The following is a 16,615-nucleotide window of genomic DNA, read 5'->3' on the forward strand; positions in this document are numbered from 1 at the left end:
ATCTTTCTTCCATGTAACTACCTTTATGATTAGTTCAGGCCTAAAGATCTTTTTTTGGTCTAGTATAATTTTATTCTCAAACCAATTTTTGAAAGTCCCTGACTTTCTAACTGGATTCTCTTTAATAATCCAGTTAGTAGGAATACAGTACATAGATCTTTGATAGAAGATAGATATTAGGGCATCGATCTTCCCATTATGATTAAAGCCAATGGATTCTGAGAATCCATTATCATGGACCATATAATTGGTGCAATCAAGCAATACATGTGATACAGTATTTTAGGAATATGTCCATAGAACCCTCCAGAACTATGATGATGGATACCAGCCAGTTATATCAATATTATTCCCTTCACATTGATGATCTTAACAGGTGGCCTGAGTTGGTATCTGCAAATAGTGTGTCATTGATATTTTTATTTATTAGTAATTATTGAGTCGCACACATGTGTATTCATTATGTGAAGAATCTATTCTATTCTGACTTGCCATGTTTCCTTTTTCTGTTTTAAATTAGGACTGTTTATATTTTAAGTAGATACATACAGGCATTTATTTTCCATGTGGAAGCATCATTTACCCCTTTATTATACAAGATTTAGACATGGGAAATTAAATCCAAAATTTATATATATATAGAAATATATATATAGAGAGAGAAATAGATATAAAGAAAAATAGATAAACCCTTCACAATCATATTCCTCAGAGGCAATAATTATAAAATGTGATTTCAGAGTATGCTGTACACAAATATGCTTTTCTTGGGTCTTCTGGGGTCCGATGGAATCCCTTACATTTAAACCAGATAAATATTGGTGCTGCAGAACCACATTCACGTTGTCTTTGCAGTGTAACAATGGTGGGTGTTAGGGAGTGTTTTCCTGCTCTTCTGCACAGGTCTTGGTTCATTCAAGGGATCAGGGCTACCCTGCAACACTAAGAGTGCATCCAAGGATGATGATGGCTTGAAATTTTTTATAAATATTTATGTATTTATTTGAAAATAAGAGTTATGCAGAGAGAGGAGAAGTAGAGAGAGAGAGAGAGAGAGAGAGAGAGAGAGAGAGGTCTTCCATCCATTGGTTCACTCCCAAATTTGCCGCAATGGCTGGAGCTGCACCGATCCAAAGCCAGGAACTTCTTCTGGGTATCCCAAATGGGTGTGAGGGTTAAAGTACTCGGGCCATCTTTCGCTGCTTCACAGGCCATAGCAGAGAGCTGGATAGGAAGTGGAGCAGACAGGCCTTGAACAGGTGCCCTTATGTAATGCCAGCGCTTCAGACCAGGGTGTTAACCTGCTGTGCCACAGTGCTGGCCCCAATGTATTTGAATTTTTCCACAGAACTTTGCTAAATACCACTTAGGGAGAACCTTGGGGCTCTTCATTAATGTTTCATTAGATATTTATTTATATATTTGAGAGGCAAAGAGAGAGACACACAGAGAAACAGAGAGAGAGAGAGAGAATTTTGCATCCACTGATTCACTTCATAAATGGCCAATAAGACTAGAGCTGGGCTGATCCAAAGCCAGGAGCCAGGAGCCAGGAGCTTCTTTTATGTCTCCCACTTGAGTATAGGGACCCAAGCACTTGGCCACCCTGCACTGCTTTCCCTGGTTATATAGCAGGGAGCTATATAAGAAGAGGAGCAGCTGCACATGAATCAGTGCTCACGTAGGATGCTGGCACCTCAGGTACAGGCTTACACTAGTGCAGCACAGTGCAGCCTCCAGGGATCTTTATGGTACAGCTCTGGGATTGCTACCTTCTCAGCATCTCTGGGTGTTTGCAGAGGCCTTCATGTGTACAGCAACTAGCCCCTAGATTGAGGCTTCAGGCAAGTCAAGAGCTGGTGCACCACAGTCTCAAGTGAGGATTCTCAGGCAACAGCAGAGGCAGGAGCTTCATCCTGCACAGGAGCCCTCAGTGGTTTCAAGTGCCCGTGACCTTGCCTCTTCCAGTCCAGAGTGAGTGATGCTTGTTACATGGGGCTTTCTGATGTAGCAGCATAGGCCTGACCCTTGGGAGAGAGCTGCTTTCTTCTCCCCACCTCCTCTCAACTCCTCACAGCTCTGCCACCCAGGGACAGCCCCAGAGAGAGCCCCTAGGCCTATGGAAAGTTGTGGAAACATTCCTGATGAATCCTCTTGGGAATTCTATGGGCCAGTAATAGTGTGGCTTCATGGTTTGGTCAGATCCAATTTCCTTATGAAGTAAATTCATTTTTCTTAACTTTTCACCACTAAGTTGAGAAAGTTCCACTTATGTGTACTTGATGTTAGAGAATTTGTAATTGTACAAATATCCTATATTCAGAATAGCAAGTCCTGTTCATTCACTCCCCAATGTTAGATGAGAAACCTAACTCACTTTTCCCTCTGTCTTTATTCTGCCTGTCCAGTTTATATGATTGTAATTTTATCATTTTAATCATGCTAGCACTACAATTTCATTTGCAGCCTATGGTGGTTTGTATTTTGCATTCTGTGAGTGGCACATAAACAAAATATTTACACAATGACTGTACTCTGTTTTTACACTGATAGTCTTAATATAGTCTTTCATAATAAAGTCTTTCATAGTCTCATATTTTGTTAAACAGTGCTTTCAGATCTTACCTGGCATCAGAATTAGCAAGATGGGTGTACTGAAACAGTAGGAGTACTTGTTGATAGATGTTCTGCCTTCACATTCAGTAGTGTTTGTGGAGGTCAGAGGATGAGCACCAGCACATGGCAGTGATATGATATGGCAGTGGTGGGGATGGGTTCCCTGGGGAATCATGAGGAGGGAGAGTCCTCCTGGTTTCTTCCCCACCATTTTGGTGAAACCTAGTAATCATGAAATGTAAAATAATTCTAATGTACATTGTCTCCCTTGGGCTGGAAATTTACATCTTACTTTAACAGTATATTGTAGAATTTTTTTTTATTTTGGAATAGAAATATGACCTCACTGAATCTCCAGCATTTGATGAGGAAGTTAATGTGTTTGCTCTCCTTGTTCTGACAATCCAGTTGATCTAATATGGTGTGATCTTCCTAATCCCAATAATTTGAGACTTTGAGTTTTCCTTTTAGGTAGTTTGTATGTTATACTTTTTGAAGGACTCATGAAGAGAAATTATTTAGACAATGCCTGAAGTCTTTGTGTATGTTAATATCCTGGGTTTTTCCTAAATTTGAAAGTCTTCAAATAAATCTTGCCTCAGAATCATGTTGAGAACTTACTGTAACAGGGAGATTATTGGGATGTACTCTGATGTCTTACCTGGTAGGTCTGGTGATGGCCAGTGGTGTTCAGCTCAACACAGGGTAAATAGGAGCTTCTGCCCAATTCTGCTTCCCTGTGTTTTTGGATTTCCCTTCTTCATTTAATACAAATGGAAGTTCATTGATTTGAAATTCCTTTCTGTTCTCAAATAAAGAATGAGAATTACTGCCAGAAAACACTGAGGATTTTCAAACAGTATAATTTAGATTACTTTGTTGAATTAGCTTGAGGAGAAAATCCCAGGAACAAAGGAAGTGGATTGCAAACAGTTGAATATTTTTGCATGCCCCATCAAACTGGAGCAAATTAATGTAGGAATCCCAGATAAACTAGGAGTCAAGGATAAGAACATGAAATCACTCGACATGAGATTATCCCATGACCAGGAGAAATCAACATATATAATCTATCTGGGTGTTAAATTTCTTGAAATTTTTGCATAATTGTTTCATTACACACATTTTCCATGAACTTTCTGAAGATGCCTCATTGTGTGATGCTCATCCTCTCCATTCCCAACCTTTGTTCAGTGAACTGTGTGCATTCATATTGACACTTCTTTTAGTGTCCACACATTAGAGAGAATAGGAGATACTTGCTCTCTGGTTTAGATTTACTTTTCTTGTTTAACTGAATATACAACAAGTTTCTTCATTGTATTTGTAATAAATCTAGCTCATCAAGGCATTTTATTTTCGTTATATGCAAGTTACTGAATTCTGATTGTATTTTGTGCCTATTCTGCATCTCAATTTGCATGTGCCACTATTCAAAATCTCCCTAATGGCATCAGAGCAGTGGCTAGGCAATGGAAAATTTGTTTTGCTTAAAATATTAGGCACCACATTTAAAGCAATTTGAGTTTAGCAAACTTTAGAATGAGTTCTCTTAAATGCCCTCTTGTCTCCCTCCTTATTAGATTTACTCCATTAGCAATATCTCAAACTGATATGCAAACACAAATGATTAGTCAGTGTTGCTCATCATCATTCCCTACATGACATGGTATCCATTGTGTTTACTTTCATGTTGTTCAGTCTGTGGGTTTGGCAAAGTTTTAACAGTACATAGCTTCCCTGATGGTGTCCTACATAATAGTCCTGAAAGTCACTTGCATTCAAGAAGTATAGGTGTCTGCAGATATCATCCTGTCCTTGGTGTTTGTGGAGGTGAGAATAAATACATAACTTCTGGCTGGTATTGTCTGCTTTTTAGTAAAAAGTGAGAAGTACTCAAATATTCCCTAGTTCTCATGAGAGCATTGACCAGGGGTGTAGGTGCCTAAACAGTCATCATAGGATTATCATGGTTGACCTGCAATGTGGAAAGCTTTCCTGTTTTACAACTGAATATGTGGTGATCTGACATACAAAATGGGAACTTCCAAATTCAGGGTGATTACTGGTTCCACAGTGATTGAAAACCTCATGTCCTAGTGGGTATCTCTGTAAGCAGGATTAGTTTTTGGGTCTCTGTGGCATCAAGGCAATGTGTGATACCCAGGACACTGTTTATGGGAAGCTGCCCCATTGCCTCTGGGTCTTTGGAATGTGTTATCCTGGTGTGTTCTTGTTTGAAACCTGAATGAGTTGGGCCATCTCAGAAACTTGCCTGATGCCTCCCTTTGAGCCTTCTGATGCAATTGTATATAATTGCAAAAAGTTCCTGGAGAGGTTTTTTGACAAATCCCTTGCAAGAAATTTATCTAACAGGAGTTTCTCCCTTGATTCTTTGTATCCATGGACAAGGAGAAAATGCTGGCACCTGGGGTGAAGAAGATCATCCACAAACATGTTTTCCATCTTGCGTTTCTCACCAGGACAGAAGACCTCAGCTGCAGAGCCTCAGGGCAGAAAGCTTCCAGGTTCCCCCATGGACGAGTGGACAGCTGGTCAAAAGATGTAAGATGGAGTGGTATTAAAGTGGCTTGATTCAGACAAAAATATGATAATAATTATATTTTAATGGTGAATTACCCTTGTGAACTTTAATGCTTCTAATCTTCAAAATTTAGGATGTATCCCGGATTCTAACTTTTTCTGAACAAAAATACAGACATCCCAGAAGGGAGATTATTTTGCTTCTGCCCCTCTTTAGCATACCTTCTTTTTCAGATAATTATATATGTTTCACATATGAATATATGATAATTGAATGCTACAGAATATTGTATCTTGTAGGACAGCATAATTGTTTTTTGCACATCTGTTTATGAAGGTGCTAATTTTCTGATTTCTACTGTAATGCTACAGAAAATAGGATTACATTGCATAGATCTTTAATAGAAGGTAGATATTAGGTCATAGATCATTGCATTATTGTTAAAGCAAAAAGATTTGAAAAGTTTAGCTGGTTCCGCCAAGGCGATGCAACTGATTAAGTATTTCAGGCATTTTTCCGAAGATCATGCCACAAAATAATCTAATGGATACTAGCTTGGTATAGCAATATTATTCTCTTCACATATACAGTGTCCTAATTTGATATGTACACATGACATCCCATTTATGAAATATTTATTAGTAGTAGTAGGATTCCCCATGGTTATGCATGTAGCACATCATTTAAGTGTACCCTAAATGATGGAGACTAGGATATAGTGAATGTCCAGTATTTAGAGTAGATTCTATGAATAGCACTCAGGTTCTCCCATTATGAATGCCATGCAAACTGGAGATCATAATCAAATATCAGCAAATTCAGGAGAAAATAACTGCATTGATGATACTTGGAAAATAATTCATAGTTGAACTTACATATTGAACTTACAATAGATTTAGACACTATATGCTCCAATGTTAGGCTGACCAACCCTAGAATATATAATAATTACTGATAAACTGTTCTTAGCGATAAGGAACACAGCATAAACAGATCAAAAGGGCAACTGTCACAATTGCCTAGTGCGACAATGAGCTTTCTAGATCTTTTGATTCCAGCGGGGGAGCAGGAGGAAGAAATGAGAGCAGGAATAGATGGAGGTGTAGAAGAATGAGGAGCAGAACAGCAACATATATAATACAAAACTAAGTATTATTTGATCATTTAGCAAGGATTTTCAAATTTCCTCATTCTACATACAAGGTGTGAATGAGGTATTTAGATAACAAATATTAATAGAAACTATATATACATGTATATATAACATTAGAGGGAACAACTGTATATATGGTATAGAACACATATATAAATATAGAAAGAGGTAATATTTATATCATACACATACACATACATATTATGCAGCAACATGAATGAAGAAATGAAAAACTGTTACTTCCTCTGGAGCACACAGTGACCATTATCAAGCAGTGAACATGACATGGTATGCTCATCAATACTCAACACCCAGTGCATCTAATATAAATACAAAGGGCTCCTCATTTTCATTCATTGTGAAATGTCAGATCCCAGAAAATAGAAATCCATTGTGTTCTTTGCATGGAAGGCTATTTGTACTCAATTCTGTAAAAAAAATTGAATGAATGAGGCCTGTTTGGAGTAAATACTGATACCAATGCTGATGATTTACTTTAACATATGCTTAGTGTTCCAAATAAAGGGTTATCTTTCTTAACTTTAGGCACCATGGGTCTCATAGCCCAGTGTTTCAAGTCCACCCTGTGAGTGTTTCAGGCTTCTCTAAAGTGTTCTCCCCTTTTCACTGTTCTTCTTTTGAAGTCTGAATCTGATTTCATTTCCCTGGCTTGTGATGGTGGTTGATGGGTAAGTTTTATGGGGAAGAGGTTTTTTTCTGGATAAAGTCCAGACTTTGATCTACCGTTCTCAGTGGTCTGAGATTTTCTCTCTTTCTGATCATAGAGCCTTCAGCTGAGTTACTCTCTTTTTCCCATTACTAACTGCAGTCTTATGATTATATGATTCCTGTTTCAAGAAGCATTTGGTGATGCAATAATGTGAAGAATCATTGTAGTCTGTGAATATAAGAAACATCTATAGAGGCAGTGCTAAAGAGGATGTGCCTTTCCATTATTTATGTTTTCATTAACAAGTTGAATCCATTTCCTCTATTTGCAAGAAATGTAGAGAGGGCATTCCAGAGTATATTGTAATATTTACTTTAGATATCAAATATCATAACTTAGAAGATGTTGCCAGAAATGAATTAAATTGATGAGGTAGGCATACAAAAAGATCATGTTCTTTGGCTGCATGGACAGCCAGGTGATAACATGCCCAAGACTTTATGATGTAATAGCAGAGTTTATTTTCAGAATCATTTAGACTAGAAGACCAGGATGAAGGAAGTAACAGCATTGATTCTTGTGAGGGTGTGTCCTTCAGCAAATATGACAGTCTTCACACTCTGTCCTCAGTAGGTATAAAAAGAATGATTAGAACTTATGTATTTTTGCCAGGATAGTCCAATTGTAATAGTTATGGGAATGCAATTGATGATAATCTGGATTGGATGCTTCTCCCTTAATGATCCTTGTGCCTTTCCTGCAGATTTCAGTCCAAAAACTACCAGTATGTTCTGGCCTTGGTTTTTGATATTGAGATCATCAAAAAGAACCCCCATTTTTTACCCAACATGACCTTGGAATTTGATCTCTATAATGGCATGCACAGTGACATGATGGTGACAGGGAACCCCTTCCTGTGGCTTGCGGGCCTGGAATAGGACATTCCTAATTACATGTGTAGGAAAGAGCAAGTCTGTAGCCAGGATTTCAGGAATAAGCATTAGTGTCCAAACAGGGACACTGCTAGAACTCTACAAAACTCCACAGGTGAGTGTTTACAGGAAAGAGAGGGGAAAAAATCACATCACCTTAACTGCCTTACTCAGAGCAAAAAGGGAAATGACTGACACCTTATGCTTTAGCCACAATGTGTAATATAAAGAGGAGCCATGCAGAGTTTTGGAGGAGTAACCACATTTTCTTGGTACAGAGGTGTGGTGAAGTGAAAATGGAAACATTTTCCTCAACCTGTGAGTCTAAACTCATGACCGAGGAAGTTCTCATGTAGTGGGAGATGAGAAAAATGAAATATTCAAATACCTGTGACACTTCAAACATTTGCTTAATTACCTTCAGAAATAAGATTGTATATTCTGGCAATAACCTTACACATATTTCTTGCATTTTCCTTTAGCTGACTCTTGGGTCTTTTGAACTGCTTCTGAGTGACAGTGGTCAGTTAGCTTCCCTCTATAAGATGCTCCCCATAGACACTTCTCTGGCCCTTGGCATGGTCTCCCTGATGCTCCATTTCAGTTGCATCTGGGTGGGTTTGGCCATCTCAGACCTCCCAAAAGGTACTCAGTTTATTTCTGATTTGAAAATTGAGATGCAGAAAATTGGTATCTACCTAGACTTTTGGAATTTATTCCACCCACTGAGGATTCATGATCTTGTATCCCCTGGCTGTATCACATCCAGATCCTAAAATCATCAGCAAAGGTGGTTATTCTTTTCTGTGACACAGATTTTCTCATGGGAAGATTTAATGACATTGAAAGTCTGAGTCACCACCTCAAATTGGGATTTTGCCACCAACTGGAGACTTTTTCTGCTCCACTCATTCCATGGGACTCTCATGTTTTCACACCACCATAGTGAGATCTCGGGTTTCCAAAATTTTCTTCAGACACCAAACCCTTCCAAATACACAGAAGACATTTACCTCTCCAGATTCTGGTTGCTGGTTTTTGATTGCTCAGTTACTGGGACAACTTGCAAAACCTTGCATAACTGTCCACTGAATGCCTCCTTGGAATGGTTGCCTCTGCTTCATTTTGATATGACCTGCAAAACCTTGCAGAACTGTCCACTGAATGCCTCCTTGGAATGGTTGCCTCTGCTTCATTTTGATATGACCTGCAAAACCTTGCAGAACTGTCCACTGAACGCCTCCTTGGAATGGTTGCCTCTGCTTCATTTTGATATGACCATATTCAATGCTGTGTATGCTGTGGCCCACAGCGTACATGAGATGCTTCTACAAGAGGTAGAAATGCAGCCAGTGAACAATGGGGCAAAGGTGGCATTTTCTCCCTAGCAGGTAACTTGGTTTCCATTGCATGACATGTACTCCTGGAGTGATCCCCTTAAGAGCTTCTGCAGGTGTTCAAACCAAATAGCTTGGGATGCTTTCTGAAAACACCAGAAATCATGCAGTTGTTTCAGTGTCTAGGATATAAATGTGCCCCTTTCATTAACTTTGTCTTCAGCAACAAGGTTCCATTGACTACTGTGAAAGCATCGGTGGATAAGTATCAGTGCTGTGTGAAAAAGAATGCAGGATATTCTCTATTTATTGTTTATGTATATGAAATACCTAGACTTTGTCTCTATTTTAAAACTAAGCAGTAGGAGAATTACTTCTAGTGTCAGATGGTGCTGAGATGTTCAGGGATATTGGAGTTAATGATCTTAGGTAATTTGCACACATTTGTATGTGGGTAGCTTCATTTTACTGTCTGTTGTCATAGAATCATGGAGAAAGTAATAGAGTCTAGATTTGTCCAAATCTCACACCTAGTGATTTTGATTGCTCATGTTTTTTAATGAAAATGATTGAAATCTGACTTACTGTGACATAGTTCTGTATCTGGTTTCTTTGAATTCATAGGGTTGCTGCAAATGTGTTCCTTTGTGTAGCTGTGATTACAGACCAAGAGATACTTTCTCTAACTTGAATTGGTTGTACAAATTTTTGAACAGTCACATGAGAGGATGGCACATTCTTTTTAGCTGCACCTGTTTCTCAAGCAACTCCAATTTGCCAATCCTGCTGGTAACCTACTGAATTTGAATCAAAAGAGAAAATTGGATTTTGAGTATGGCATTCTGAACTTCTGGAATTTTCCAAAAGGTGTTGGATGTAAGGTGAAAATAGTGTTTCCTCCCCATGAGCAACAGTTGTCTCTCTTTGAGGATGTAATAGAGTGGGCCACAGAAATTAGAGGGGTAAGCTGTTCCTAATTTTAAGATTCACGCTACACATTGTTACCCACAGTTGGTATGGTATTTTGTGTCACTTGGCTTAATAAAAAGACCTTTACAGACATTAATCCACTCCCCCTCCAACCTATATATGTTTCTCGTGTATGTGCATCTGAGGAAGGATAATAAAGACACTTGTTCTTCCACATGTTTTGTGTCTATTTCATGGCACAGAGTCAATATGGCATGCAATCAGTGTATTAGAAACAGGTACTTACAAGTTAAGAGCATAGATTGTCCAGGACTAAATACCCTACTTGGAGTTTAGATAACAGTCCCAACTATGACCTACATCCATCTGATTTTTCTCAGATGCCATGCTCAGTGCACCGAGAGTTGTAGCCCTGGACTCAGTAAAAACCCTCTGGAGGGAAAGCCTACCTGTTGTTTTGATTGCACACCTTGTTCAGAAAATGAGATTTCCAATCAGACAGGTAGTTCAGTGCCTGTTTCACGGTGAAGTTAACACCTGTCTCATAAATCTTCATCTTTGACAGAAAAAAAAGTGGAATGTGACGGATGAGAAAGCTCTCCCTACCTTCAGGTAGTAATTATCATATTTTAATACATAATGATCTTCAGAAGGATAAAGATTTTCAACTACACTAAACATTATTTAGCACTCAAGAAAACATAAGAAAGACTCAGTGTCACTGGCACTCTGACCAAGTGATCTGTGGGATTACATGTGTTGTAAAAAATGAACGAAACCAATAATGGAGAATTTTTACTCCTGAACACTATGTAGAATTTCTCATATTTTTCCATTAAGCAGTAAGATATGATCATGGCATATATCATGAAGATTTTCCAGCTTTAGCTTGTGATGGATGAGTAGTTACTTGATATGCTTAGTATCATTCCAGTTTTCTTGGAAACAGATTGGTAATAGTTAGATTCTGTCAACAGTAAAATCAGTTGGAGTAAGATGTTCTATGGGCCCGGTGCCATGGCTCACTTGGCTAATCCAAGTTTGTAGAATTTATTTGAAAGAGTTTTGGAGAATGAGGGAGAGACAAAGAAGGAGAGATCTACTATATTTTAGTTGTCTCCTGTGGGGAGCAACTCGGACTAGACTGTTACTGGAATTAAGACTTATTCTATACATCTGCTCTCCCACAATATGGCGCTGAGAAGGGAGTAACAACTTCTATGCAGCTGCCTCTCACCAACTTGAGTGATGACCTGCAGGAGCTGATCCTGCTCCTGATTGGAGGAGAGCAGCGTGCTCGGCATGTGTGTAGCAGAGTTGGGATTGGTGGAAGAGGACTATAAAGGAGGAGAGAGAAAACATGCACCAGGAACATCTAAGGGGAACACCTGAGCAGCCCCCGAGAGAGCCGGCCGGCGGTGTGCTGCTCCCCCGTGGAAGTGGGGAAAGTGGCAGGGGGAACCGCCCTTCCACAGAGGTGGAAGGGTTGGTAGCCAACCCGGGAAGAACCAGCAGCAAACCCGGGGAGGGCCGAGCAGACAAAAGAACAGTGCAGGGTCCTGTGTCGTTCCTCCACGAAGAGGGGGAGTGACATAATGGTGCCGTGACTCGGATAGGAAGCCTAGGAGGCATAATGGTGCTGTGACTCGGATATGAAGCCTAGGCAGGGTTTAGTGTCGTTCCTCCATGAAGAGGGAGAGCGACATAATGGTGCCGTGACTCGGATAGGAAACCTAGGAGGGAAGAAACGGGGGGAAGCTGGGAGAAATCTCCAAGGTTGAAAGCGAAAGTGAAAGCTGGAAGAAACATAGACTCGGATACGGACTATGGTGGGGAAGTTAGGAGAAATCTATGGTTGAACGTGAAAGTGAAACCTAGAAGAAACTTAGACTCGGATACGGACTGTGGGGAGAAGCCAGGAGAAATGAGAGGGGAATATTGTTGGAAGAAAAGTTAGGAAGCATACCGGGTAGAGAAAAATTTTAGGAGGATGAAGCCGCAGGGGCAGGCTGAGGCGGAGACGTAAGCTAGCTTGGGATTCATCAAGTCAGCCCGGGGAGCAAAAGGCGAAAAACTAGACGCATAAGCTAGGTTGGAATCCATCAGATTAGCCCGGGGAGCAAAAGATGGGAAGCCAAACCGAAGCGGAGAGGTGAGCTAGGTTGAATTCACCAGGTTAGCCCGGGGAACTTAGACTGAATACCGGTGGCGGAAATGTGAGCTAGACTGTGTGACTCGCGAAAGCCGCCATGTGCAGAGAGAGCGCACGGGGCACAAACGGGGAGAGCACACGGGGCGCGAGTAGGAAACGCGGGGCTGGCGCGAAGGCCGTGGTGTGGGTGCAAAGGGCGCGGAGACCACGGAGCGCGCGAAGCCAGGAAGCCACGCAGAGCAGGGAAGCCGCCGCGGGGTGAGGCGCTGAGAAGCAGCCTCGGGGCGGGCACCGGGAAGCTGCGGGGATAAGAGAAATAGAAGCATAGAAGTAAAATGAGAGAAATAGGAATGCTGGCAGATAGAAGTAAAATAGGAGAAATAGGAATGCCCGGATATAGAGAAATAGAGAAAAATAAGGCCTCCCCACAACACGGCAATGAGAGGGCTTGGATTCGGTCTTCCTGATTAGTAAGATGGTAAGTACCTGTGGGCGGCTGCAGGTCACCAAAGACAGGCACATTATCAACACCAATAAGTCTCCCCACAATACGGCAATGAGAAGGCTTGGATTCAGTTTTCCTGATTGGTAGGGCTTGTAAGCACCTGCAGGCAGTTCTAGCAGAGCAGAGCATGCGCTGCAGGGCACCGAACACAGGCACGCATCAGCGCCTAAAAACCTCCTCACAACATGGCGAAGAGAGGACCCATATTCGGTTTGCCTGACTGGTAGGGCTTGTAAGCACCTGTGGGCAACTCTAGCAAGCAGAGCAGAGTGTGTGCCATGGGTCACCGAAGACAGGCACGTATCAACGCCAAAAATAAAAAGAAAGGGGGATCTGTGGGGAGCAACTCGGACTAGACTGTTACTGGAATTAAGACTTATTCTATACATCTGCTCTCCCACAATATGGCGCTGAGAAGGGAGTAACAACTTCTATGCAGCTGCCTCTCACCAACTTGAGTGATGACCTGCAGAAGCTGATCCTGATCCTGATTGGAGGAGAGCAGTGTACTCGGTGTGTGGGTAGCAGAGTTTGGATTGGTGGAAGAGGACTATAAAGGAGGAGAGAGAAAACATGCACCAGGAACATCTAAGGGGAACACCTGAGCAGCCCCCGAGAGAGCCAGCCGGCGGTGTGCCACTCCCCCGTGGAAGTGGGGAAAGTGGCAGGGGGAACCGCCCTTCCATGGAGGTGGAAGGGTTGGTAGCCAACCCGGGAAGAACCAGCAGCAAACCCGGGGAGGGCCGAGCAGACAAAAGAACAGCACAGGGTCCTGTGTCATTCCTCCACGAAGAGGGGGAGCGACATAATGGTGCTGTGACTCGGATAGGAAGCCTAGGAGGCATAATGGTGCTGTGACTCGGATATGAAGCCTAGGCAGGGTTTAGTGTCGTTCCTCCATGAAGAGGGGGAGCGACAGACTTCTGTCTGCAATGGCCAGGACTGGACCAGACTGAAGGAATGAGCATCATCTGACTCATTCAGATGTGAGTACAGAACTCAAACCCTTGGGCCATCCTCACTGCTTTTCCCAGGCCATTAGTACAGCTGGATCAGAAGTGGAGCAGCTGAGATAAATCCTGAGAAATATGATGTGTGGATGTAAAGCAATGCATGTGATAACGATTTTTAATTGTAATGTCCAAAGAATTGTCTGGAATTACACTAATAGGTACTAGCCAGGGATAACAATATTATTCCCTTCACATCAATCTCTTTAAAAATAATGTCCTGGCTTTATATGTGCAAATGATATCTCCTTGATGATATGTTATTTAGTATGATATACTATTTAGTATTATTAGTTGGGTTGTTGGTGTTTGTGCATTATCTGAAGAATATATTCTTGAATGCATTGCTTTCCATCCTTTTTCTCTATTACCACAGGCCCGTACCTATCTTTAAAAGAAACACAGAAATTTATTTTCCGTATTAAGGTGCAAGTAGTAGGCACAGGGCAAATAAATCCAGTTTTGATACATTTATAAAGGAAAACCACCACAATCTTACTGCTGAGGCAGCTCCCACCACAGTCGTCTGTCAGACGTGTCCTGCTCAGAATCATGTCTGTGTCAGGGACCCTTAGCGGTGCGGTGGAGTGATCTGATTGAAATGGGACAAATGTGCTGTTGGAGTGCGACATTCCTGCAATTTTGACCTCAACCTAAGTCAAGCCTGTTCCTGCCTTTCTACCTTTCTGTCGGGGTCAGTGCTGTCTGCAGCCGCCAGAGGGCGCCCATGGTGCTGGGTTGGAACCTGGACCAGAGACTGCCTGAATGCACCTGAAGTTGCCCCCCAGGGGCTCTTTGAAATTTAGCCTCTCAGATTGTCCCCTCCCTGCCACTCTGGGAATTTGCAGAGACCCACACACCAGCCATTGCTAGCCCCCGGCTTTGAGTCTTAAGCCGATGCTGGAAGCCATGGGAGGTGCCTAAGGCTGTTCATGAGAGTAGAGAGGCAAGAACTGCGTCCCGCACAGGTACCTGTCATGGCCCAATGTGGCCTCTTCTGGTCCCTATGCGGGCTCACTGGGACCTTGGTCAGAGTCGCGCTGTCCCAGCGCTGCACTCCCCTCATAGCTGTCTCTCAGCACCTCATCGCAGGGAATGCAAGAATCCCTGCCACGTTCTGTGGTGAGTTGTGGACCTTCCGGGGATGTTCCTGGGGCCAGTGAGGTTGCCAGCACCTCGCTGTGGAGAAGCCCAGTTTTCCTAGAATGTAAAATAATCTTTCTTCTTTCTTTTGTCTCCTCTGACTTGGAAAAGTACCTCACATCTCTACCCTCCATTAGGGAATTTGAATTTTCCAGAAGACCAGAGCCCCAAAAATACAGCCTCGTTGTTTCACACTGCAACCCAACGTTAGATGAGAATTAACTTTACCCTTGTTATTCTGCCAAGCCAGTTTGCCTGGGTATAATCTGGCAATTTGAATCTTGCTCATACTGAGTCTCATCATACAACTTGAACCTTGCTGGTATTAGATTTAGAGATGTGGCTTTATCGCCATTTGTATTTTATGTTTTCTGAGGGCCATGTGAGCACAGATGGTTTGGACAGAGGCTGTGTCTGTGTTTGCTTTGGTTTCACTTATGCTCTGACTTCTGCTTAAACAAGGCCTTCCAATTCGATACTGCATTAGAATAGTCAGTATGGCTTCTGAATACCCTGGGATTGCTGGGCACATGGTCTGATTTCAGCCTCAGTTGGTATGTGTGGGGGTCAAGGATCAGCGCCTCCTTGTAGTGGTGACAGGTGTCTCTGCCTAACCCTGCTGCTTCCTCTTTCTGCATTTCTCAGGTGGTGCAGGTCTTGTGGCACTGTGTGAAGTTTCTTCCCCTTATTCTTTCTCCTTTTAAAGTCAATGCAAGCTGATTGCATTTAAAATTCCATTTTCTTCACACTCAAAAAAGTAGATTCCAAGGCAGAAACCAAAAGGGAAATGTCCTGAGTTGGAACTGTGACCTAGGTCCTTGAAAGGTTTTCCCCACTAAGGAAGATCCTCTGCTGGTTAATTTGATTGAATTCCTTACTTTTTAGGAAGAGAAAACCCAAGAGCAAAGTAGTAACATTGCAAGCACTAGAACATTTTGGAGGCGAAACCATCGGGCAGAAGCCAGTAGCCTCCCTGAAAGAAATGATTCCCTTAGGTAAATGAATATGGTAATACAAATGAACAGAGTTATGGAAAAGAAAATGAAGTTCCTCAACTGGGTCCAACCCGACATGGTGGGGAGTAGAGCTCATGAAGTTCTTGTTGTAGGAGACAATCCTAGATAAAGAGTACAACTTCTCCATGGGTTTAAATCATACACTGGTGCTCACAGCCCATCTGTCCAAACACATGAGAATCATGATATAGTTGATGACTGTTCAAAAAAAAAAAAGGCAACATTAAAGTGAAAACAATTTATTTTGACTTATAGCTCTCAACAATTAGAACTGACAATTTCAAAATTTAAAATAACGAATAACCAACTGCTTTTAGAGTCAAAGTTGGAATTATAAAGTTGATCCTGTTACAAGTTCCACTTGAATTCCAACAGCTTTGGAGACCTTTAGAGAAAGGAAGAAGAGGAAAAGTAGGAAGATATGTTGAGGAATAAAGAGGAATCAGGGGAAATGTAGAAGAATGAGCAAGCAATAATTGAGTCGCACATATGTGTATTCATTCTGTGACGAATCTATTCTATTCTGCCTTGGCTTGATTCCTTATTTTGTTTTAAACTGGGGCTGCTCATGCTCTAAGTAGAAATGCATAGGCATTTATTTTCCAT

The 16,615-nt window shown here is 41.6% G+C and overlaps 1 pseudogene; it reads left to right on the forward strand.

The window, feature by feature from the left end:
* The first annotated feature begins 9,046 nt into the window (after positions 1 to 9,046).
* The window catches only part of LOC149121404 (vomeronasal type-2 receptor 116-like), a 33,827-nt pseudogene continuing 26,258 nt past the window's right edge, over positions 9,047 to 16,615 (forward strand).

The sequence above is a fragment of the Oryctolagus cuniculus genome, chromosome 16 (assembly GCF_051225735.1).
Source record: "Oryctolagus cuniculus isolate XC-2025 breed Fujian yellow rabbit chromosome 16, ASM5122573v1, whole genome shotgun sequence".
Taxonomy (NCBI): Eukaryota; Metazoa; Chordata; class Mammalia; order Lagomorpha; family Leporidae; genus Oryctolagus; species Oryctolagus cuniculus.